Raw genomic sequence first — 24704 nt, 5'->3', positions numbered from 1 at the left:
TGTCTTTCCACCCATCATCTGCTCATTGACGGAATCAGATTTTTTTTAGGGATGTACAAGAATTGTGTACCACTTGCACTAGTGCACATTCTCATTTAGCATAAGTGCTCATTCGCACTAATGCACATTAGTGCAAGTGAATTTGTGTAAATCTACTCAAGAGGGTTTAAAAAAAAACTGGTCTGCATGTCTGTAGAATCTACACAGGAAGGCCTGGTGTGCTATAGTGCATGGGGTCATGAAGAGTAGGACATGACTTAATGACTGAACAACAACAACAACAACAACAACTACCTTATTTGTACTCCCTGAACCATTAGCTGAACTGAAACACAGTTATCCTTCAGTATCCATTTGAATTTTGCCATGCAGTTATCCAATTAAAAATGTATACATAAATGTGTAAATGAGTGAAAATAAAAGGCAAACATGCTCATTTTATTGTATTTATGTAGATTTATATCCTGCCTTTTGCCATCACAATACTCAGGTTGTTCATACATCAGTTGCTGGCCTGAGAATAACCCACATGGTAAACCCATCCTTATATTACCACTTACCAGTGATGCACATGAAACAGTGACAGCATGAAGCTAAATACACATGGAGTATGATTCTCAATAACTCACAATGCTGTTCTTTCTGTGCATTTTAGTTTCTTTCTTTCTATCTAGTAAAGTGATCTGGATTTATTTTTCTTTTGTTTTTCTAAATGCAAGCACAGACATTGTAGCTAGATTAAAAACACACACATAAGAAATACAAGCCCAATTTCTGTTAAGAAATGTTGAAGTCCACAACTCCTGCTGGTGATATGGATTAATTCCTACTCATCTTCTATAGCTTCAGGGGATGAGTCCATTCCAGATGCAAGTCATCTTACATAACTGGTATTGTTTTCCTGGGGCAAAAAATATGAGGTTTCAATGATGCTTGGTAACGAGATACCACAAGATGCATTAGCTGTTTAAAACCAAATGACCTGGAGGCAGGCAAATGATAAAGCTTGAACGCTCTTACTGCAGGATTGTTTTCTACTTTTTTAAAGTCACTGTACCCCTTTGCATAGTCAAACATCTATGACAGGCTGGGGCAGACACAATGGAAAAGGTGAACTGGTCTTTTAGTGAACTGAACATAAGAGCCATGATGGATCAGACCAAGGGTCCATCTAGTCCAGCATTCTGTTCATACAGTGGCCAATCAGCTGCCCATGGGAAACCCACAAGCAGGACATGAGTGCATCAGCACCCACCCACCCATGTTCCTGAGCAAGGGGTGTACATAGGCATACTTCCTTTGATGCTGGAGGTAGCATATAGCCATCAGTACTAGTAGCCACTGATAGCCTTCTCCTCCATGAATTTGTCTAACCCTTTTTAAAGCCGTCCAACTTGGTGGCCATCACTGCCTTATGGAAACAAATTCCATAGTTTGACTATGTGCTGTGTGAAGAAGTCCTTCCTTTTATCTGTCCTGGATCTCCCACTAGTCAGCTTCATGGGATGGCCCTGGATTCTAGTATTATGAGAAAGGGATATCTCCCTGGTCTAGAGCTGGGGCCACCAGACCCTTGATCCAAGCTAAAATCTTTATCCATGTATTTATCTGTGTAGTCTGAACCATCTTGAAGACTCAAGAACAGCAACCTGTATTTTCGAAGATTCTAATTCCCTGTCTCATAATGTGAGCCTGCCTTACTTATACTGCTCACCTGCATGATGAATAGAATGCATTATGAATGGAACAGCATTTTCTCCCAGAAATGTTCTTCAGAATGTCAGCTAGGAAGCAAATTGGACCCAGAAGTCTTTATCAGTGTCAAAAGCATATTATCTCACATGTTAGGAGACTTCATTGATAGTGTGAGTAGACACCATGCAGTTCCCTTCTTTAGCCAGAGCTGGTACACCACCTGAATTCCTGCCTAACATCTCTCAGGTTACCTGGTTCCAGACTTGTCGAAGGCTTGAGTCTTTGCAGACAGGGGGGAAAAAGCAGGAAGAAAGGGAAATTAGAGCTTCTTCATTCAAGCTATAATTGATGGTCACTAATTGTATAGCTTAAAAAAAAATAGGACCATCATAGAAAATGGGTCTACCCAGAGCTACTAGTTATTACAATCACTTAGAGCATAATCCTATGCCTCTTTAGACAGAAAAAATGTCCTATATCTCCCAGCATGCCCCAGCCAGCCATGCTGCCTGGGGAATGCTGAGAATTGTAGGATGTTTTGTTTTGTTTTGTTTTCTGTCTAAACATGCATAGCATTGTGCCTTTAGCTATCGTGACATAGCCTTATCTGTATTATTTATTTATTAAATGTATGGCCCACATTTCTACTAAAGAATATATAGTGCTCTGGTTTATTAACAATAAAATGGATACAACAATTCAAAATTATACTGACAACATAAGAATGCATCGATAAGAAAGAAATAACTTGCAGCTGCCAGGTTAGAACCTACTTCAGCAAACACATCAGCTAATAGCTAATCTCGATGATGATGATGATATTGATGATATTGATGATGATGATGATGCATGGTCAGGGACAGGGTGGCTATCTCTCCATCAAGCCTGTAAGACAGAGATGGAGCACCTGTGGTCCTTGAGATGTTCTTGGTCTTCTATTATCTCCAACCAGAGGCCATGCTGGCTGAGGCTTATGGGAGCTGGAGCCCAACAACCATAGAAGATCATATATTCCCATCCCTGCTATAGGGACATGTAATAATAGTCAGATCCAGTGCCTTAAATGGTGGGGGGTGGCTATTTCATGTAAACTAGAAATAAAGCATCATAGAAGCTTCAGCCAAATGCATGGAGCAATATCTTAAGCCTTGCAGGAAAAGCAGTTCCTATTCACTTTAGTCCCTTGCTCAAGACAAACTACAGAGCCAAGAGAAAGCAAGACAGAGATCAGCGGAGGCTCTTCTTCATTACAATAATGATGCTCATTGGACCAGCCATGTTTTCATGTGGCAATAAAGAGCCTCATCTATCACTCAATGAACAGTTTAAAATTATGCTGACTGCTTGGAAATGTGTAAATCGGTGTTATAGCCATACGAGAGAGAGAGAAAAAAGTTTGCTCGCAAAATAATAATAATTCCACTGGCTCCCAATATTCATTTGTTCTTGCAATTGTCACATGAATAGTTACCCATGTATACAATAATGTAGCCATTTAAATGAGAGCATAGAGATTTATAGCAAACCTAATCTGTGTTCTGCTACTAATCCATCAAGAGGAACAAACAAATACACTCTGTGGGAGAAAGAGAATACGTGCATCTATCAGTTTCCCCATCAGTCCTTCATTTACAATACGTTATGTTCTTTTTTGGAGTGGCGGGGGGGGATTCACAGTGTTCATTATATCATGTTGATAGAGGCTAAAGTTTTAAGAGTTTAACAGAGATGTGCATTTTGCAAAGTTATTTGTTTTCTCACTGCTGTTCACACTGGATAGAGAAAATTAACACCGAGGGAGAGAATAGTTTCCACAAGTTCAGATTCCTATAGTGAAAGCTCTCTGCATGAACACAATTAAGTTGTAGCAAATAATTAATCACTGGTAACCAATGTTAAACATACTCTGAATTTAGTGTACCTTTAAACATGACTTCATAGGCAGCTTTAACATTATTGCTATTTTACAGTCTTTTAGTAACTTCAGGTTTCATCAGAGCTGTTTATTTTCCAGTGTGTATGTGCGTGTGTGTGTGTGTTTAACTTTTGCAAAAATAATCTGCAGGAGTCATTAAAATTTAATGTACTGATGCCTTTTTTGATACACAAAAACCTTTCATTTAATATAGATACAAAGTTATAAAAGCAAAATAGACAACAACAGCAACAAACAACAAGAATAACATGATACAATTATTAGTTCCATGAAGAAGATTCAACAAATATTGGTTTGGATGACTTGAAACTTGTATTGGCCTACATTATTCTATCCTGAAGCAGTCAGTTCACTAGACAGATAGACCATTTATCACAGGCAGTGTCCAGAAGCCAAGCGTATGGACTTCCCACAGTGTTGTTGTGAAAGGGCAGTAAGGGAAAAAAAATGGGGGGAAACAGAGGTACCGTAGTTCCTTCGAGGAAGGAACCATAAAACTTCAGCAAACAAGGATGGAACAATGATGTTGCTGTCCCTCTCAAGTCCTACAGAGGAATTAGCAGGTTTCCCTGTTCCATTCCTTTATTGTCATCATGTTCCCTCTGGAGGATTCCTCTTCCGATGACTGTGAGCCTACTGATTATCACAGAACAGCTGCCTTTGTCTGAGGACCTTGAGATGGATCCGGGGGGGGCTGGGTCCTCAGGAGTGGTAGTCATTGATTCTAACCCTCACAACATTGGTAGCCCCTCTCAGACTCAGAGGCTGACACTGAATAAACACCTAGCCCCAGGGAGTACAGGCATCAAAACAAGGCTCAGTCAACTGCCAGATACTGAAGTATACACCTGAGGAATAAGGACTCCTCATGAGCAAAGTCCTGCTCATAAGTAGTAGACCTTTCTTCTGGTGGCACTAATGGCATGCAGCTCTGCTCTAGATGGGACTCTGAAGTCTCAGACACTACGTATTTTCAGTTTCAGGCACTAGGTGCTGGGGGAAAAAATTCTGAATATCAGCTCCTAGACCTTGCAGTCTAGTCCGAACATGCTTCTTCTTCTCTTGACTGATCTCCTGGGCTGCTGACCCCTGGGCTGTTCCTGCTTGCTCATCAGGGCCCCATCTACATGGCACCGCTTTCACCCCCCCCACACACCCTGTCGCAACTACATAGCATTGCAGCTACAAATTAGCTTCTGGTGGTATACACTCACGATTTACTGCATGCTTCCGTGACATAGCTGTGCCCATTTTTTTTTTTTTTTGCCATTATACTTTAATGCACAGCTGTGCAGCCCCATGAGTGTAGGGAGCAACCCTGCAGTGGCTGTTTTGTATTTTAGGGGTTCTGTTGTGTCTTTCCATCCCTCCTTAGGTAAAAAGTGGGTGTTCTGTGCTTCTTCGTTTCCATGCCATCTGTTTGTCAGTTCCCCAGCCTGAGACTCTTGTGATGGTTCAAGTGAGAGGTGTATGCCTACCCATCGCTCCAAAATGGTGGCTGGAGTGAAGTTGGTCCTCCCCCAAGACCCCCCCCCGACCCTTGGGCACTGAGTCCAAAACAATATTGTGAAGATACAAAGCTACAAAAATGTGTGAAAGTATGATTAAATAAATGAAAACGTCTCTCTGTGCCTCTGTAACTGTGCAGCTGTGAAGGGATGGGAGGAGTAAAGGGGCATCACAGAGTGATGTAAGCACTACGCATGCCTAAAACACACCCACCACAAAATGTGAAGTCAGTTCAGGGAAGAGGCAGATGGCTTGCAACCACAAGGAAACCCACAAAAAACCAAAAAAATCACAACAAAATTCTTCCTCGGAAATCCGCATTTTCTGGGAGAAAAACATGGATGGCTGCGAAGTGGCGACTGCATCATCTGTCCTGAGGGACCTCCATTCTCAGTCACCCAGGAGTAAAAGGCTCATGCATATGGGGCCCCTGCTCTGTCCTCTGTTCTGCTGGTTGGTTTGGAATTTGACAATGCTCATCCTCCATGACAACCACTGGGCTGTGTGAAGTTGTCATCAGCCCAATGCACAGAGCAGCAGGAACTATCTTTGATTTAGTCTCAACCGGGTGATACAATTGCTGGAATGATAGTAGGGGGGTGGCTAAGATTGAGCCCATTGTCATTGCTAGACCAATTCCTTGTGAAGTTTAGACTTGCAGCAACAGTTTTCCCCTGCAGGGGTGGGAGTCCTTTCCACCCCTGCAGAATCTGTTCTGCCCAATGACACTTTGCAGAGCTGCAGCCAGTCAGTGAACCAGGCGGGATGATGACTGGAGTACAGGTGATGCAAGTCTTGCTCTAGAGCCGATCAGACACTGCTCAGAGCAAATAATTGTACCTATCTTGTGGTGGTGTGGGCTGCAAAAACAGTTTGTTTTTTTCAGCCCATGCCAGCACATACTGTAGGAACATGGCATTTTTAAGGAAGGTGGTTGAGAGGGCTGTAGCAGGGCAAGTGCAGGCATTCTTGGGTGAAACTGTTTATCTAGATCCATTCCAGTCTGGGTTCAGGCCTGGTTTTGAGGCTGAACTGGCCTTGGTAGCCATGTTGGATGACCTGTATTGAGAGAGGGATGGAGGGGGCACAACCTTGCTCCTCTTACTCGATATCTCTGCAGTTTATGATACCATTGACCATAATGGCTTTGGCTTTGTAGGATGGGTACTAGGGACAGTGTACTTTAGTGGTTCCATTTCTACCTATGGTACCTCAGAGAGTGGTGTTGCGGCCATGCACCTCAGCTCCTGATCTTTGTGTCATCAGAGAAAGCACTCCAGAGGGTTTGCCTCAGGTCAGGAGCACTTGCAGCACATAATTTTTAAACAATGTTTTACTTTTAATGTATAATTTTACTGTTTTAAATTGTGCTGTTGTACATCGCCCAGAGTGGCCGGGTGACCAGCCAGATGGGCAATTAAGAAATTTAATAAATACATTAATTAATTAATTAATTAATTAGGGTCACAGCACCCACCATCCGGAACACATTACCATCTGTCATTAGACTGGCCCCCACAGTTCTGACATTTAGATGTCTCTTCAAGACCTATCTCCTTACACAGGCTTTCCCCGAAGTGTGACCCAGACAGCCATGGTTTGTAGCACACAGCAGTGTGTGCAGTTTTATCACAGATTAGTATTTTATTATTATCATTGTGACATTTGATTATATTTCATTGTTTTGATGGTACAATACTGCATGTCCACCGGTTTGAAACTTTGTGGGAAACAGTATATAAATCGGATGGATGGACGGACGGATGGACAGGCAGACAGCCAGACAAGATTCTGCTCCGTGGAGTGTGCTGGTATTGGACTGTTTTCCTGTGCTTGGCTTTGGCTCCATCTCAGACCCTGCTTTTGGGCCAGCAATCTGTTTGACTGTGCTTCTCACCTCTGCCTGCCTTTTTACCTTTGAGCTGGATTTGCACCATAGGCTGCTCCAGGACTGAGGATGAACCAGCCACAGTAGGAGAGTTGTTCAGTTAGTTTGCTCTCCCCCGTGTTCTTCAGAATTCTAGAAGGAAGGAGGAGCTAGGAGCATCTCTTGAAGTGATTTGTAACTTGGAGCATATGCAGTTTGCTGCATTTGCAAGTGCCATTCCCATGGTTGCCATTGTGGGGGGCGGGGGGGAAAGGTGACTTGGGAACTTCCATAAATCTAATATTGCATACACAGCAGCCGTAAAGCCCCATCTACACAATATTACAGGCGTAAATGGCCCATTATAGGTGTAAATAGGAGAGCCAGCATGGTGTAGTGGCGAGAGTGTTGGACTGGGAGCTGGGAGATCCGGGTTCTAGTCCCCATTCGGCCATGGAAGCTCACTGGGTGATGTTGAGCCAGTCACAGACTTTCAGCCCAACCTACCTTACAGGGTTGTTGTTGTGAGGATAAAATGGAGAGGAGGAGAATGTAAGCTGCCTTGGGTTCCTTGCAAGAGGAAAAAAAGGCAGGATATAAATGAAATAAATAAATAAATAAATGGCCCAAAGATGGGCCCTTTACAGCTGCTTTGTGTGCAATATTAGATCTACAGTATTTCCTTTTTTTTTTTCTTCCACAAAATGGTGACCACGGGAACAATGGGCACTCACAAACAGCTCAGGGTAGGTGTGGGCAGCTTGGTGACTGGGGGTGGGGCGAGAGTGGGGGCAGCAGCTCATTGGGTGTAGCCTGAAAGCGTATGTAGGGGGGAGTCCATTGGACTCCTGGACTCAGCTGAGCATCTGCACCATCCCTATTCGCAATATCCCACCTCAAAGGAGATGTAAGCTTTACAAATAACTGAATTATTCTTACCTTCCAAGCCAGGGAAGAATGCATGACTCCTCTCAATTCCAGCCACCCATTTCCCCAAACACCCTCCTCCTTTCCTTTCACTTACCCTGCCAGTGGTGGGGCTGGATCATGGCATGTGGGAGAAGGATGGACATTTGTTCCTCACTCATCTTCTTGCCCTTGTGCAATGCCCCTTGGGATATGTATGATTTCTAGGTGCCAAGGCCCTTGGGAGCTCCAAAATCTGGGCAGAAAAATTAGGATAAGGAGAGTCTGGGAAGCATCCCTTTTCCTAATTCTCTGCACCCAGAATTCAGGCTAACACATTTAATTGAGAACAAAATGTAGTCTTGACATAACTGGACACATGCCAACTGATGTACAGATCTCGCCTATTTGAGTGTAGTCTAATTGCAGCAGCAGCTGAGCTGTGTGACTCATTACAGCCCTGTGCAAATAGTATGATTAAGATGGTGTGAGGACTTTCATTCTCCCCCTTCTTTTATATGCTGTCTCTTTTCTCTCATTTTCATTCGTTAATTTCTTCACTGACTTTAATTAGGCTCTTGCTAGACTTCTGACCTTGGTAGCTACAGTACATGGATTTGCAAATCTCGTTTAGCTTTTATCTGCAGCCTTTAGAAAGGAAGTATTGCTTTCCAACTGGGATTGAAAGTGACTAGAATTACATGTATGATTAGCTATAATGTCTAAAATGTTTTATTTTAGTTGCTTCCAAGTTCCAAGGTCTTCTCCCCATCACAATTGCTTTGAGTTCATTAAATACTTTCTATGTTTTTACTCATTCCTGGACCTGATAAAAGGAAAATATTAAATATTCATTTGAAAACTTCCAAATCAAAAGGCAATGCAAGGTCAGGAAAAAAGGAAAAGAAAAAAGCCCATACTTGTGCATCCCAAACCAATGTGCACTTACTTGGAAATAAGCCCCACTGTGTTCTCATAATACTAGAACCAAGGGTCATGAAGCTGATCGGTGGGAGATTCAGGACAGATAAAAGGAAGGGCTTCTTCACTCACCACATAGTCAAACTATGGAATTCACTACCACAAGACATAGTGATCACCACCCATTTGGATATAAAAGGGGGTTAGACAAATTCCTGGAGGAGAAGGCTATCAATGGCTACCAGTCCTGATGGCTATATGCTACCTCCTGTATCAGAGACAGTATGCCTAGGTACACCAGTTGCTGGAGAACATGGGTGGGAGGGTGCTGTTGTACTCATGTCCTGCTTGTGTGGGTTTCCTGCAGGCAGCTGGTTGGCCACTGTGTGAACAGAATACTGGACTAGATGGGCCCTTCAGCTGATGCAGCATGGCTCTTCTTATGTTCTTAAGTAGAATTTTAGCATTATCCACTATAGCACACTACAGGATAGATGCCTGGTAGGTAGATGACTCTGAACTTGGAGACCTACATCTATCCAAAGCCCTGCTTGCAAGAGCCTTCCAGGGTAGACGGAGCAGCAGAAGCTTTTTAGCCTCTCTATCCACCGTTCAGTCATCTTGAAGTAGATGGGGTTCTGAGCCTCTGAACTGTGGGTAGGGATGGGAACCACAAGGATTTTTGATCTATCAGATCCACCTCCTGTCCTATATCTTCCCCTTCCCACCCACCAACATGCCCCCTTCACTGCATCCCAGTCCACTTCTGAGGTCATAACACTGATCTCAGGAGAAGAGCCACCATGGAGCATTCCACAGCAGCTGTGTGGTACAGCGGGGTGGTGGAGGTGGGGGTGTCTCTGCTCAGGTTCCTGCCTCCCCAAAAAGCTCTATCTATGGCTAGGGATGGAAGAGCAAGTTATGTCTGAGTTTGTCAAGGCTTTCTGTTTTCCATCTTGATGTTAGGATTGCCGCCTTCTCATTCCTGCATATGAGCGTTGTCGTCTTCTTTCTCAAATTGGAAAACATCACATTTTTTTAAAAGTGTACACCCAAACGTGCACTCCCCCATTGATTTTAAAGTGCACATTTTTCCACAAGGGATTCATTTTGCAAATACAATTGCAAGCTCAAGAATGTGTAAGCACTTCCCCAAGAAGAATGTGTTCATGTTTGCATTCTGGGGTGGTGAGCTTGGCATGTTTGGCTATTTTTATTTCACTGAAATAAAATTCTTGTACAACCCCATATACCAGCTCAGGAGGGGATTTCCTAACATCCTATGACCCCTCAAATATCATCTAGGGGACATAGGATTGCTCTCTTACCCAGGTTCAGAAGCATTGCATATTCGCTAACCGTGCAATCCTATACATATATATTCAGAAGTAAGTCCCATTGCATTCAGTGGGCTTGCTCAAAAGTAAGTAGGTATGGGAGAAAGGAATGCTGGCGCTAGGGATGTCAGAGAATTTCTCCATGAATCTCGGGGAGGCCGAATGTCAGCACATTCAGCCCCCCAAAATCGGTGGTGAAACTGTCTGCCCCCCCGCCACCCCCCGGGATGGGACTTACCTTGTGCAAATGTCCCTGGCGGCAGCAGCTCCAGTGACGGTTCAGCGGCGGTTTGGCACCGGCGGCTGCGGCAGCCGGTCTTCCGACCGGCTACCGCCGACACCATTTCCAGTAAAAAAAAAACAAAACCAAAAAAACGTGATAGGCTATGTAAACATTTACGTAGCCTATCACGGCTAGATTTTCAAAAAATACCGTGATAGGCTACATAAATGGTTACGTAGCCTATCACGGTTGAGTGAAAAAAAAACAAAAAAACCCCGCGTGTACGCAAATGGCAGTGCCCATGGGCTCCGCCATTTACGTTCCTTATTTTGGCACGTGTAGTCTACGTAAACATTTACGTAGACTACGGCGAAAATAAGGGGAACGCAAATAGCGTTCCCCTTATTTTCGCCATAGTCTACGTAAATGTTTACGTAGACTACACGTGCCAAAATAAGGAATGCAAATGGCGGCGCCCGTGGGCGCCGCCATTTGCATATGCGTGGGGTTTTTTTTTTCACACAGCCGTGATAGGCTACGTAAACATTTACGTAGCCTATCACGGATGACGGCAGGGACGCAAATGGCGGCGGCTACGGCTGCCGCCATTTGCAGTCCCGGCAGAACAGGATTCGCGGCAGGAGGGACGGGGCGCCTCCCCCCCGACCAGAATTTCGGGGGGAGGGACGGAGCGCCTCTCCCCCACCGTGAATCAACTTTCGTCAAAGGTAAGGGACTTTCGTACATCCCTAGCTGGCGCTCACTGAGGTTCTCCATTTTCCACCTTGATGTTTGGGCTGTCTCATTCCTGAACAAGAACACTTTTGTTTTGTTTTTAACAGGAAAAGTGTGCTTATTCAAAAGGGAAATAACACACTTTTTTAAAAGTATGCGCCCAAATGTGTGCTTTTCTCATTGATTAAAGGGTGAAAATGCATCTTTTAAAACTGCACATTTGAAAGTGCTTTTTTTTAAGGATGCGTTTTGCAAACATGATCTCGAGGTCGAGCATCTGCAAGCTTTTCCTGAAAAATGTGATCATGTTCACATTCAGAGTTGTGAGTGGGACATGTTTTAACTGAAATTCTCATAGGGCACTACAACTAAGTGTGTATAAAGAATAGGGATGGTGGAGAATTTCTCCCCAAAACTTCGGGGGGCCGAGCGCCAACGTGTTCGGCCCCCCGAACAAGTTTCGGGGAGAAATTCTCTGCACCCCCCCGCACCCCCCCCCCGGGACAGGATTTACCTTTGGCGAATGTCCCTCCCGGCGGCGGGTCCGGCCGGCAGTTCGTCGGGTCTTCGTCCAGGGCAGGAGCGGCAGCCGCCGTTCCAATAAAAGAAGAAAAAAAAACCGCCCCCGTGATAGGCTACGTGATGATTAACGTAGCCTATCACGGCTAGATTTGCAAAGTCAGCAGTGATAGGCTACGTAAATCGTCACGCAGCCTATCACGGGTGACTTTAAAAAAAAAAAGCGCGTATGGATAATGGCGGCCCCCTTAGGGAGCCGCCATTCACGTTCCTTATTTGATCGCTGTAGTCTATGTAAAGATTACGTAGACTACGGCGAAAATAAGGGCAACGCTATTTGCGTTGCCCTTATTTTCACTGTAGTCTACGTAAAGATTTACGTAGACTACAGCGACCAAATAAGGAACGCGAATGGCGGCTCCCTATGGGGGCCGCCATTATCCGTACGCGGTTTTTTTTTTAAGTCACCCATGATAGGCTATGTGATGATTTACATAGCTTATCATGGCTGACTTTGCAGATCTAGCCGTGATAGGCTACGTTAATCATCATGTAGCCTATGACGGGGCGTTTTTTTTTTTAACTTTTAATTTCGCAGCCGGGCGAGGCGAGGCGCCTCCTCCCCGGCCTGAATTTCGGCCGGGCGAGGCGGGAAGCCTCCACCCCGGCCTGAATTTCGGCCGGGTGAGGCGGGAAGCCTCCCCCCCTAGCCTGAACTTCGCGGGGAGAGCAGCGAAGTGCTTCCCCCCCACCGCGAAAAGCTGCGAGACCAGGTAAGTGACTTTCGTGCACCCCTAATAAAGAATTACGACCTTGAACATATAAATCAATGCCTGCATTTTCCATTCTGTATCACTTATTCCAATGGCAGCACAGATATCATTGAAATTTAAATTGTGCGCTCCTCAGAGCAGGTATATTTCTTTCCTGTTTTGCTTATCCAATGCTGTAAATCACCATGGGCAGAATCAAGCAGACCCCACCACAAAACAAAAACAAACAGACAAATGAAACAGCAGTTTTGTGCTTCCAGGGGCAATCCAAAACTCTCATTTCTGGAAGGAGGCCAGTTGTCCGAGCTCATATAAGGGAGTTCCACCAACCTGCCTCCTCCAGAAACATGCTTTTCTGCTCATTTCAGGGCTTCCTCTAGGAAGTGCTATATCTCCCTTGTGTAAGCAGTGGAATTGGCTGGACCCATTGCTTCCAGAAGGGAATTGGTGGGGTGGAAAGGAATTGGCTGGGGCATAAGCACCCCATTGGATCCTGTCCTATGTATGTTGCTGGTGCTATATAAATCATGATTGATAATAATGTATTCAGGAGGAGGTTTGTTTTTAGTGCTAAATGTCTAAACTCTGAAGACCTTGACCTCTTTGTGTGATGGCAAAGATTTTGCATTCTGCAAGGATCATAGGAAGACGCCTTAGACTCAGGCAGACCATTGGTCCATCTAGTGCAGTATTGTTGACACTGGTTGGCATTGGCAAGAGCTCTCTGGTGTTTTAGGCAGGACGATTTCCTAGCCTTGAATGCAATGCAAGTGTTCTACCACTGAACTACAGCTCATTCCATGCAACACAAGCACATCATCACTATGCAGCCTTACATTCTATATGATGTTGGTTCTGAGGAGAAGGTGTAGATCCCTTGGGTTTCTTCTTGACATTTAAAATTAAACCCACAGCATTTTTTAAATGTCACTTTTCGCTAGTCTGCCTACTTTCACACTTTATTTTCAGGGGTTGTTATTGTTTTTGTTTTGTTTTTTAAAGGGGGGGGGCAGAAGCAAGTTATTTAAAAAGATGACAATTACAACAGCCAGGGAATTTTCTTCTTGCACGCTGCAGCACTTCAAAATCCTACAAATGTTAAAAAAACAAAAGAGAAGCATACCCATTTAAATCAGTGAAACCATATTACAGATTGGAGAGTCATATGGTTAAAGGTTTTGTAACCAAGGCTACTATAAATCCATTTCCAGAGTTTTATATGTTTCTCATAAATGTCCACTTCAGGCTAAATTCTCAGTACATAAAATCTTGGCTCAGGGGAAAAAATGATTTTCTGCTTTTTAAAATGTCATTTTTATGAAAGAGAGAAGCTGTTTGGAATCTGATATATAAAAAAGATTAATTAAAAAAAATAAGAGCGTGAGTGTTCATTTGTACTTATCCAAAGTCAATCCATGGGTCCACCCAGCTGTCCTGGGTTGGGATTCTGGAGGTTTTGCCTTTGCCCCACAACTAAATCTGTTGATTAGCACATCCCAAAGTCTGACCCAGCTTAAATGGAACAGCACCTAGCCCAGAGCTTCAGAAGATGACCTTATCAAACCATCAGGCTCATAGAGGTAGTTCATCAGATATCATAGACCCAGGCCACTTATGGTCAAAACTAGCACTTTTTGTGACTTATCCCTGTGCTGAAAGTCAAAATTAAAGTTAGCAATGATTGTACACATTTGTAAGTGCCACCTCAATTATTATTAATGATGATGCAGCTTTCTAGTATCTCTCACTCACACACACTTTCTCTCTCAAGTTCCTTTACAGCTAAAAGAACAAATAGCTGTAATTTCCCTTCTGTTTAGTATTTTCAGCACAATGGATAACCCTGCAGTTGAATAGATCTGGAATGTCACAGCAGTTCAAGACTGCAAAGTATCCAAAGGACAAAAAAGGGAAAAGATTAAATACAGCCCATCCAATCTTTGTGGGTATTGTTACAAAATGCACAATATTAATGTCATGCAGAACTATTAGGATTGGATGCATTACAGTTATTCACTGTGGGCCGTAAGTACAGTAGTTCAAGCAAAGAGAAATCCAAACAATTTAAATGGAAAATCAAAACATTATTGCAGAGCAAGAGACTGTGAAGGGAGAGGGGGAAATTACCATAGAGACAATAAACAAGATTGCATTAAATTGTTCATGCCATATGAGTGTTCTCTAATTTCTTGGGCTAACAAACAATCCTATATAATTACAGCACCATTTTCCTTGATGAGGATTGGCCAGACCCTGCTTGCTATATTCTGTAAACTCACTGATGAGCAGAGAAGAGAATGGTGATATGTGTTGAACATGCAGGCGCTGGGAATGCAAACTAAAGGTATGAAGTAATGCCCATGAAACTCATCAGTAACAGTTGTTGTTGGCCCTTCTATGAGACTATGACAGACTGACTATTCAAAATGCTACTATCACATCTGGATTAAAATGTCTGATTCATTGTGTTTCATGTCCAACTATTCCCAAGCATGTGATTATGTGGCCGTATGATGCAATAAATAGCTGTTAAAGGGGGAGGGGGGGGCTGTTTTAAAATCCCTGAATCAAAACTTGATTCAAAGTTAAAAATAAGTGTCTGAAATGAAGCAACATCTTTACAGATACTTCTCACAGGTCCATACCATCTTCTTGTCCAATTAATTCAAATGAACAGAACAGGAAAAAGTACACAATCATTTCATCTTTTTAGCATGGTGGTGCCAATAACAAGCTAGTTTGTATTTTGAATAGGGAACCATTTGGGATGGGTGAGGTGAGAACTTAATTTCAGTTTGGTTGTGGTATGAATTTACCAAAATACAAAATGTTAGAACCTAAGGAGGACCATGCTGGGTCCAACCGAAGTTCCATCTAGTCCAGCATTCTGCTCACACAGTGGCCAACCAGCTGCCTGCAGGTAGGGATGGACGAAAGGGACTTACCTCATCCCGCAGCTTGCTTCGCGGTGGGGGGGAGGCGCTTCAGTTCTCCCCGGTTCTCGCCCGGTCGAAATTCAGGCCGGGGGGGGGAGGCGCCCCATCTACCCGGCCGCGAAAAAAAAAGTAAACACACACACACACCCGTGATAGGCTACATAACGATTTACGTAGCCTATCACGGCTAGATTTCCAATGTATGTAAATCGTAAATCGTAAATCGTAGGCTATGTAAATTGTCACGTAGCCTATCACGGGTGACTTTGAAAAAAAAAAGCGCGTACGCAAATGGCGGCTCCCATGGGGACCGCCATTTGCTTTCCTTATTTTGGCACGTCTAGTCTACGTAAAGATTTACGTAGACTACGGTGAAAATAAGGGCAAAGCAAATAGCGTTCACTTATTTTCACCGTAGTCTATGTAAATGTTTACGTAGACTAGACGTGCCAAAATAAGGAATGCAAATGGCGGCGCGCCATGGGCGCCACCATTTGCGTACGTGCTTTTTTTTTTTTTCAAAGTCACCCGTGATAGGCTACGTGACGATTTACGTAGTCTATCACGGCTGACTTTGGAAATTTAGCCGTGATAGGCTACGTAAATCGTTACGTAGCCTATCACGGGTGTTTTTTTTTTTTTTACTTTACTTTTTTTTTTTGCAATGGCGGCGGCGGCAGCCGGTTGGGAGACCGGCTGCCGCCCCCGCCTCTGCCGAAACGCCGCCGGGACCCACCGCCGAGAGGGACATTTACCAAAGGTAAGTCCCATCCCGGGGGGGGCGGGGGGCCGGCGGAGAATTTCCCCAACACTTTTGGGGGGCGGAATACGTCGGCACTCGGCCTCCCGAAGATTCGTGGAGAAATTCTCTGCCAACCCTACCTGCAGGAAACCCACAAGCAGGAGATGAGTGCAACAGCATACTCCTGCCCATGTTCCCCAGCAACTAGTGTACATTGGCGTACTGCCTCTGGTACTGGAGGTAGCATACAGCCATCAGGACTAGTAGCCATTGAGAGCCCTCTCCTCCATGAATTTGTTTAACCCCCTTTTATAGCCATACAAATGGGTGGCCATCGCTATGTCTTGTGGTAGTGAATTCCACAGTTTGACTATGTGCAATGTGAAGAAGTGCATCCTTTTATCTGTCCTGAATATCCATATTCAGGAGAAAAAGAACTTGAGATCTTTAAAAAAAAAAAAATGATTGGGGGAGAAACCAAAACTGATATCTTCATCCATCCAGGCCCAGGGATTTGAGTGACTGGCAATTAAAAGTTGGGTTTGAATTCCTGTGTATTCAGCCATATTAGTGCTTAATTAGGGTTTCCACCATTTTTCTTCTGACCAGCTCCTCCCTTTTAACGGCGACGTGGCAGGCAGGTACAACGTGGCCTTCTCCATGCAAAGAATAGTGGTAGCTATTCAGTTTGGCTGGTGCAGGTGGATAAGAATTCAGTTGGGAGCATGTGAAACTGACAGATTTGCCCTTCCCTAGAAACAGTGTACAGTTAAGCTAGGATGTGCACTGATAATTGAGAATCCTCCTCCTCCACTGTTAAGACAGGGTCATAGAATCATAGAATCATAGAATAGTAGGGTTGGAAGTGGCCTACAAGGTCATCGAGTCCAACCCCCTGCTCAATGCAGGAATCCAAGTCAGAGCATCCCTGACAGATGGCTGTCCAGCCTCGTCTTGAAGGCCTCCAGTGTGGGAGAGCCCACCACCTCCCCAGTCATTGGTTCCATTGTCGTATTGCTCTGACACTCAGGAAGTTTTTCCTGATGTTCAGCCGGAATCTGGCTTCCTGTCACTTGAGCCCATTATTCCGTGTCCTGCACTCTGGGATGATCAAGAAGAGATCCTGGCCTTCTTCTCTGTAACAACCTTCCAAGTACTTGAAGAGCACTATCATATCTCCCCTCAGTCTTCTCTTCTCAAGGCTAAACATGCCCAGTTCTTTCAGTCTCTCTTCATAGGGCTTTGTTTCCAGTCCCCTGATCATTTTTGTTGCCCTCCTCTGAACCCTCTCCAGTTTGTCTGCATCCTTCTTAAAGTGTGATGCCCAGAACTGGACACAGTAATCCAGATGAGGCCTAACCAGTGCTGAGTAGAGGGGAACTAGTACTTCCCGGGATTTGGAAGTGATGCTTCTATGAATGTGCCACAGGATTCCATCCTCTCCCCAATGATATTTAACATCTGTGTGAAGCCACTGGGGGCTATCATCAGGAGGTTTGGGGTGCGGTGTCATCAATATGCAGATGATATGCAGCTCTACCTCTCATTTAAATCTTCACCGAGGTTGGCTGTAGAATACCTGTCCAAATGTCTGGAGACTGTGAGTGGCTGGATGGGGAGGAATAAGCTGAAGCTGAACCCTGACAAGACCGAGGTACTTTTGGTGGGAGACAAGAGGAGGTTGGGGGATGTTGACCTCGTGTTGAATGGGGTATGGACACCTTTAAAAGACCAGATCCACAGCCTGGGGGTCGTTTTAGACTCCCAGCTGTCGATGGAGGCTCAGGTGTCAGCTGTGAGCCAGTCAGCGCTGTACCAACTCCATCTGATACAGTGGCTGTGCCCCTACCTTCCTGACCATCTGCTCCCATTGGTAGTACATGCCCTGGTCTCCTCTCGTGTAGTCAACTATAATGCGCTCTACGTGGGGTTACCCTTGAAGACAGTTTGGAAGCTGCAGCTGGTACAGAACATGGCGGCTCACCTGATTAAAGGTAGCCACTGGCGTGATCACATCACTGCAGTGCTGAAGGAGTTCCACTGCTTACCAGTTGTTATATGGTTCCGGCCCAGCCTATCTCAAGGAGCACCTTCAGCAACACTAGGCAGGCCGCTTAACAAGATCAGCCTGGAATGGCCTTCTCTCTGTCCCATCAGCCAGGACAGCTAGGCTGGTGAGTATGAGGGAGAGGGCCTTCTCTGTGGTGGCCCCCTCTCTTTGGAACTCCCTCCCTAGGGAACTCCGCCATGCCCCCTCTTGAATGAGCTTCTGCCACACATTAAAAACGTGGTTGTTCAGGCAGGCATTTGGGGTGGGTTAGGGTATTTTTTAGAAATATGATGTTTTAATGTAGAATGTTATTGTTTTAAAACTGTTTGTACTGCTGTACATCGCCCAGAGTGGCCGGGTGATTTATTAAAAGAAATTTAATAAATAAAAATAAAATAAAAAATAATTTTTGTCTTTATTTGGGTGGGAGTGGGGAAGAAATCCTACCTTATATAAAAGAATGCATATCTGTTTTTGCAGGTAATGCTACAAAAATGCAATATTAACAGGGCCCAATGCACTCACATTGCCCTGTGTGAGCCTTTGGCCTTTGACAAAATTACGTATCTGTTCTTCAGATAAATGTCCTGAACAAGCAAATTACTTTTTGATGAGATGCTTTTTGATGAGGCTTCCCTAATGGTTTGGTTTCTGCTCCATTTTATTGCTCCTTGTTTTGTTTTGTTTTGTTTTCTGTAGTTGGAAGTGTTTTTAATGCTGTGTTTTAATGTTGTGTTTTTAATATTGTGTTTTAATACTGTGAACTGCTGAGATATTTTATTATATTCAGTGGTATATACAAGCCACAAATAAAATAAATAAGTAAACAAACAAATGATCATGCATATGGAAGGCAGTAGCTTTAGCACTTATGCATGGTGTTTGTTTCCCAGATTATGTATTCTGTTTCTCGTAGGGATGTACGAAAGTCACTTACCTGTGACGAAATTTGATTCGCGGTGGGGGGGAGGCGCTCCGTCCCTCCTCCTGAAATTCTGGCTGGGGGGAGGCATCCCGTCCCTCCCCCCTGAAATTCTGGCCGGGCGGGAGGTGGCCCGTCCCTCCCCCCCTGAAATTCTGGCTGGGGGGGAGGCAACCCATCCCTCCAGCCGCAAACCCTGCCGGCCGGGTCTGCAAATGGCGGCGGCCGTAGCCATCACCGTTTGCATCCCTGCAGTCAGCCATGATAGGCTACATAAATGTTTACGTAGCCTATCATGGCTGAGTTAAAAAAAACAACAACTGCGCATACGCAAATGGCGGCACCCATGGGCGCCGCCATTTCTGTTCCTTATTTTGGCACGTGTAGTCTATGTAAACATTTTTATTTGCGTTCCCCTTATTTTCGCCATAGTCTACATAAATGTTTATGTAGACTACACGTGCCAAAATAAGGAACGCAAATGGCAGCGCCCATGGGCGCCGCCATTTGCATATGCGCAGTTTTGTTTTGTTTTTTAAACTCAGCCGTGATAGGCTACGTAAACATTTACATAGCCTATCACGGTATTTTTTAAAAATCTAGCCATGATAGGCTACGTAAATCTTTACGTAGCCTATCACTTTTTTTTTTTAACTTGGAAATGGTGGCGGCAGCAGCCAGTCGGAAGACCGGCTGCTGCAGCCGCCGCTGCCCCGCCGCCGAACTGCCGCCGAGCTGCCGCAGCAGCCGCCGCCGCCGCCAGGGAGATTCACCCAAGGTAAGTCCCGTCCCGAGGGGTGGGGGGTGGCAGAATGTTTCGCCACCGATTTCGGGGGGATTTCCCCGAGATTCGTGGCGAAATTCTCTGACATCCCTAGTTTCTCGCCATGAATTGCATGTTCAGCAACATTGTTTTCCAGAACTTGCCATGTGGGGTGGGACCATTTCATGTACTGAGCTTCCCTCCCCACCCATGTTATTTGTGGGCCCAACTAGGGCCCAGAAATTTCATGATGTGAATGTCTGGTTCACATCCAGTTCTATCAAACAATGCATCTGAAATAGGTACTCAAGGGTAGGGATGGGTGAAAATTCAATGTTCAAGTTCACTGAGGTGAACTGAATTCTTCCTCGAAGCTTGTTTCGCTCATCCGCATTTCTGAACATGAGTCTTTTTTTTTCTGATAAGAAAAATGCTCATTTTTAAAAGTTAACAATTTTTCCCATTAAAAAATGTGCATTTTAAAAATGTGCATTCTTCACATGCATGTGCATTCTTCACATCTCCCCCATAGGCTAAAGCATAAAATGCTGATTTGTGTGTGTGTTTGTGTGTGTGTGTGTGTGATCTAAACAAACAGGCGCATCTGAAAATGCATATGCACATTTTTGGAAGTGAGCATTAGTGCAAGTGTGCACTTTTGAATGTGAACTCAAGTTTGGGAAATTATGAAAATTCCCAAGAGTTGTGTGCCTGCTTGTGATCATCTTCAAGGTTGTGAATGGGCATCTTTTTATGACTTGATAAGAAGGAAAAAATTCTCATACAACCCGACTCAAACTTAGCTTTGAGATCACCTTGGGCAGAAGTATTAGAAATGTGCTGTGGTGGTGGCAGACAAATTAAGATAGTAAATTGGACAGCATTCCAGAGTAAGTACTTTGTGAAAATTCCTTCATGGTTAAAGAGTATATTCATTATAAAAGTTAGTATTATGGTGAAATGTTGAATTATGCTGTGATATAGGAATGGCATTATCCCATTGGAAATACACTCTAGATGAGGATAGCTTGTACAAAGAATTGAACAAAGCCATTTTCTGGGGTCATATATCACATATTTTCTAAGGGAAAGTAATAGTCAAATTAAATTGGATGAAAAGGGGGACTCTAATAAGAGTCTTTAATAATCTTAGTGTTAGTCTAATTTAGATGAGTTTTGCCATTAATTGCACCCTGAAGTCTAATGATTCAATTATAATGAAAATTCAAATTAAAATAAGAAAAAAACCCTCTTTTATATTCTAATAAGGCTTTTCCCCCCTCAACTCCTTTTACTTAGAATTATTATTTTTTATATATCTAGGTTGTCATAATTATTTAATTGATTGGTAATAATCCAAAGATTGTGTGTGTGTATTCAATCCTTTTTATTATTGTTATGATTATAATCATTATTATTATTATTTAACCTGCCGTTTTAAAAGTCTAAGACAATAAGGCTATCTCACGGTCCAAACTCTACAAAGCCAGGAAATTGGAAACTAAGGTGGATGCCTTATCTGATGTGCCCCCATGATCAGTCATGCCATCGTGCAATGTCACAAATTCTGCTTGCTTACAACTTAACTCTTCATGTACCCACACTTTTCCTGGGTTTTCCAGCCCAAATTCCAGATTGGGAGGAGGGAGTGCCTGGGACCAGGAAAGATGCTCCACATTGTCCTGGTGCTGCATTGCCTTATGAGGCATCTGAGCCTTACTGTATTGCTAGAGGAATTGAACTGTGAGGTGACCCATGCATGTTTGTTGCTTACACCAGTAGTTTGAGGATGGGTTAAATAGGGGTGGACGAAAGTCACTTACCTGTCCTCGAAGGATGTTCGCGGTGGGGGGGAGGCACTTCGCTGGTCCCCCCGCGAAGTTCAGGCCGGGGGGGAGGCTTCCCGCCTCGGCCCGGCCGAAATTCAGGCCGGGGGGGAGGCTTCCCGCCTCAGCCCAGCCGAAATTCAGGCCGGGGAGGAGGCTTCCCGCCTCGCCCGGCCGCGAACGCAAAAGTTAAAAAAAACAAAAAAACGCCCCCTGATAGGCTACGTGACGATTCACGTAGCCTATCACGGCTAGATCTGCAAAGTCAGCCGTGATAGGCTACGTCAATCATCACGTAGCCTATTACGGGTGACTTTGAAAAAAAAAAAAGCACGTACGCTAATGGCGGCCCCCATAGGGAGCCGCCATTCGCGTTCCTTATTTAGTCGCTGCAGTCTATGTAAATGTTTACGTAGACTACGGCGAAAATAAGGGCAACGCAAATAGCGTTGCCCTTATTTTTGCCGTAGTCTACGTAAACATTTACGTAGACTACAGCGACCAAATAAGGAAGGGGAATGGCGGCTCCCTATGGGGGCCGCCATTATCCGTACACACTTTTTTTTTTTTTAAAGTCACCCGTGATAGGCTATGTGAAGATTGACGTAGCCTATCACGGCTGACTTTGCAAATCTAGCCGTGATAGGCTACGTTAATCATCACGTAGCCTATCAGGGGGCGTTTGTTTTTTTTTCTTTCATTGCAATGGCGGCGGCGGCAGCCGGGCGAACACCCGCCGAACCGCCGGCCGGACCAGCCACCGGGAGGGACATTCGGTGAAGGTAAGTCCCGTCCCGGGGGGGGTGCGGGGGGTGGGGGGGTTCGGAGGATTTCTCCCCGAAACTTGTTCGGGGGGCCGAACACGTTGGCGCTCGGCCCCCCAAAGTTTCGGGGAGAAATTCTCCGCCAACCCTACGGTTAAACAGTGAGAGGTAGCCCTCTTCTTGCACCCCTCACCATCCTTATATTATTTGTGTGTGTCACTACAAGGTAAGTCTGTATTAAAATGTAATTCAACTTTTTTCCTGGTTTTTCTGTTGTACCAAAAGGAATGAGACAAAAACAAAACAAAACATTCAACACCACACTGTGATTTCCAGCAGCAGGCATGCTGCGAGATTTTGGGGATTGCTTTCTAATACCAGATGTTTGGTTGCGATAGAATAGGTTTGGAGTCTGAAAGGAAAGTATTCATTCTCTGCCATATTGAGATTTCCAGTAACATGCATACTGCAGGACTTACCCATGGTTGCTTTTGATCTTCTTGAGATGCTTGGTGAAGATAAAACAATGTGGTGGCATGCTGTTGTAGAATAAAACAAGTGATTAGTGGAAGGCTTAAACACCCTCTTAGAGCACACTACTTATTTGTTTCAGACAGCATCTTCCCAATATCACTTCACCCCAGAAAATATGTATGGTTTCAGGTTTGTAAGTTCAATTCCCCAACCTCATATACTATATATGTCTCTGTGAGTACCTTTTAGTAGGGGTGTACAGATTCCCCACTGTCTGTTCTGGTGGGGAATCCATGGGGGGGGGAGGTGATCCGTTCCTCCCCCCCGGAATCCTCCAGAGCAGCTCCGCTTCCCTTGGATTCCAGGGAGGGGGACTGGCTTGGGGGCGCTTACCTTCCCTCCTGCCAGCCAGAGCCGTTCTCCTCCTCCTCCTCCCTGTCCCTGCAAATTGCCATGCCTTTAAAGAAAAAAAAAGGTGATCGGGAGGATGTGCCCATAGACTTAAACGCAAATAGAGTTACGAATCTTGTGTATAAGTCTACATGTCCTTAGGCTTATACGCGACATTCACCGCTCTATTTTGCGTATAAGTCTATGGGCACATCCTGCTGATCACATGTGCCCATAGACTTATACGCAAAATACAGGCGTGAATCTTGCGTATAAGCCTATGGACACATAGACTTATACGCAAGATTCATGACTCTATTTGTGTATAAGTCTATGGTCACATCCTCCCGATCGCCATTTTCTTTTTTTAAAAAGACATGACAATCGGCAGGGACAGGGAGGAGGCGAATGGCTCTGGCTGGCAAGAAGCAGCCGAGTGTCGTTCCGCCTCCAGTCCTCCTGGAGCAGAGGTAAGTGGTCCCGATCCGCTGTGCATTCCCGAGGCTGGATTCCAAAGAATCCAGCCTCATTTGAATCCACACCGGATTTCTCTGACATCCCTACCTTTTGGTAGCGAGAAGGCACTGCTCTAAAAACATTCAATTTAATAAATGTAGCAACAGGTTTCTGCTGAAAATCATTATGTTTCCCACCCCCACACTATGAAGTTCCACTTTTTCTTGGTTCCTCCTAATAATCTTTGAATCAATTTCCCCCACCCCCTACCTCAGCCTGCTTTGACATTTCTCACCATTACTGGCAACATCATCAGTCATACTGTTGCTAGGAAATAAAGCTACATGTACCACACACTATTATTAGCAGTAATACTACTCTTAGCCCAGCTATGTTACACTCAACTCTCACTATGAACTCACCCAGTAAAGACATTACTTGACTCACAGAATAAAGGTGTGAATCACATCACAGTAAGATTCCTCTAGCAATACAGTAAGGCTCAGATGCTTCATGAGGAAATACAGGACCAGGACAATGTGGAACATCTTTGCTAGTCCAAGGCACTCCATCCTCCCAATCTGGATTGGGATTCAAAGACCCAGAAAAGTATGGGTGCATGGAGAGTAAGGTGTTTTGTTGTTTATTTGGTCAGTCGCTTCCGACTCTTCGTGACTTCATGGACCAGCCCATGCCAGAGCTTCCTGTCAGCCGTCACCACCCCCAGCTCCCCCAAGGTCGAGTCCGTCACCTCCAGAATATCATACATCCACCTTGCCCTTGGTCGGCCCCTCTTCCTTTTCCCTCTTCCACTTTTCCTAGCAGCAGCATCTTCTCCAGGGTGTTCTGTCTTCTCATGATGTGGCCAAAGTACTTCAGTTTTGCCTTTAATATCATTCCCTCAAGTGAGCAGTCTGGCTTTCTTTCCTGGAGTATGGACTGGTTTGATCTTCTTGCAGT

The 24704-nt window shown here is 44.6% G+C and overlaps 1 long non-coding RNA gene across 1 annotated transcript in view; it reads right to left on the bottom strand.

Moving 5' to 3' along the window:
- Window positions 1-418: 418 nt before the first annotated feature.
- The window catches only part of LOC146338465 (uncharacterized), a 39368-nt gene continuing 15082 nt past the window's right edge, over window positions 419-24704 (bottom strand). Inside the window, exons 2-3 of the long non-coding RNA XR_014784755.1 lie at window positions 22904-22963; window positions 419-901 (exon numbers count right to left, since the gene is read on the bottom strand). This is a non-coding gene — a long non-coding RNA (uncharacterized LOC146338465). The remainder of the gene's footprint in view (window positions 902-22903; window positions 22964-24704) is intronic.

Source organism: Heloderma suspectum, chromosome 9 (genome assembly GCF_057233095.1).
Source record: "Heloderma suspectum isolate Gila_16-S chromosome 9, 16-S_ref, whole genome shotgun sequence".
Lineage (NCBI taxonomy): Eukaryota > Metazoa > Chordata > Lepidosauria > Squamata > Helodermatidae > Heloderma > Heloderma suspectum.
This window is presented reverse-complemented; position numbering and strand designations above follow the sequence as displayed.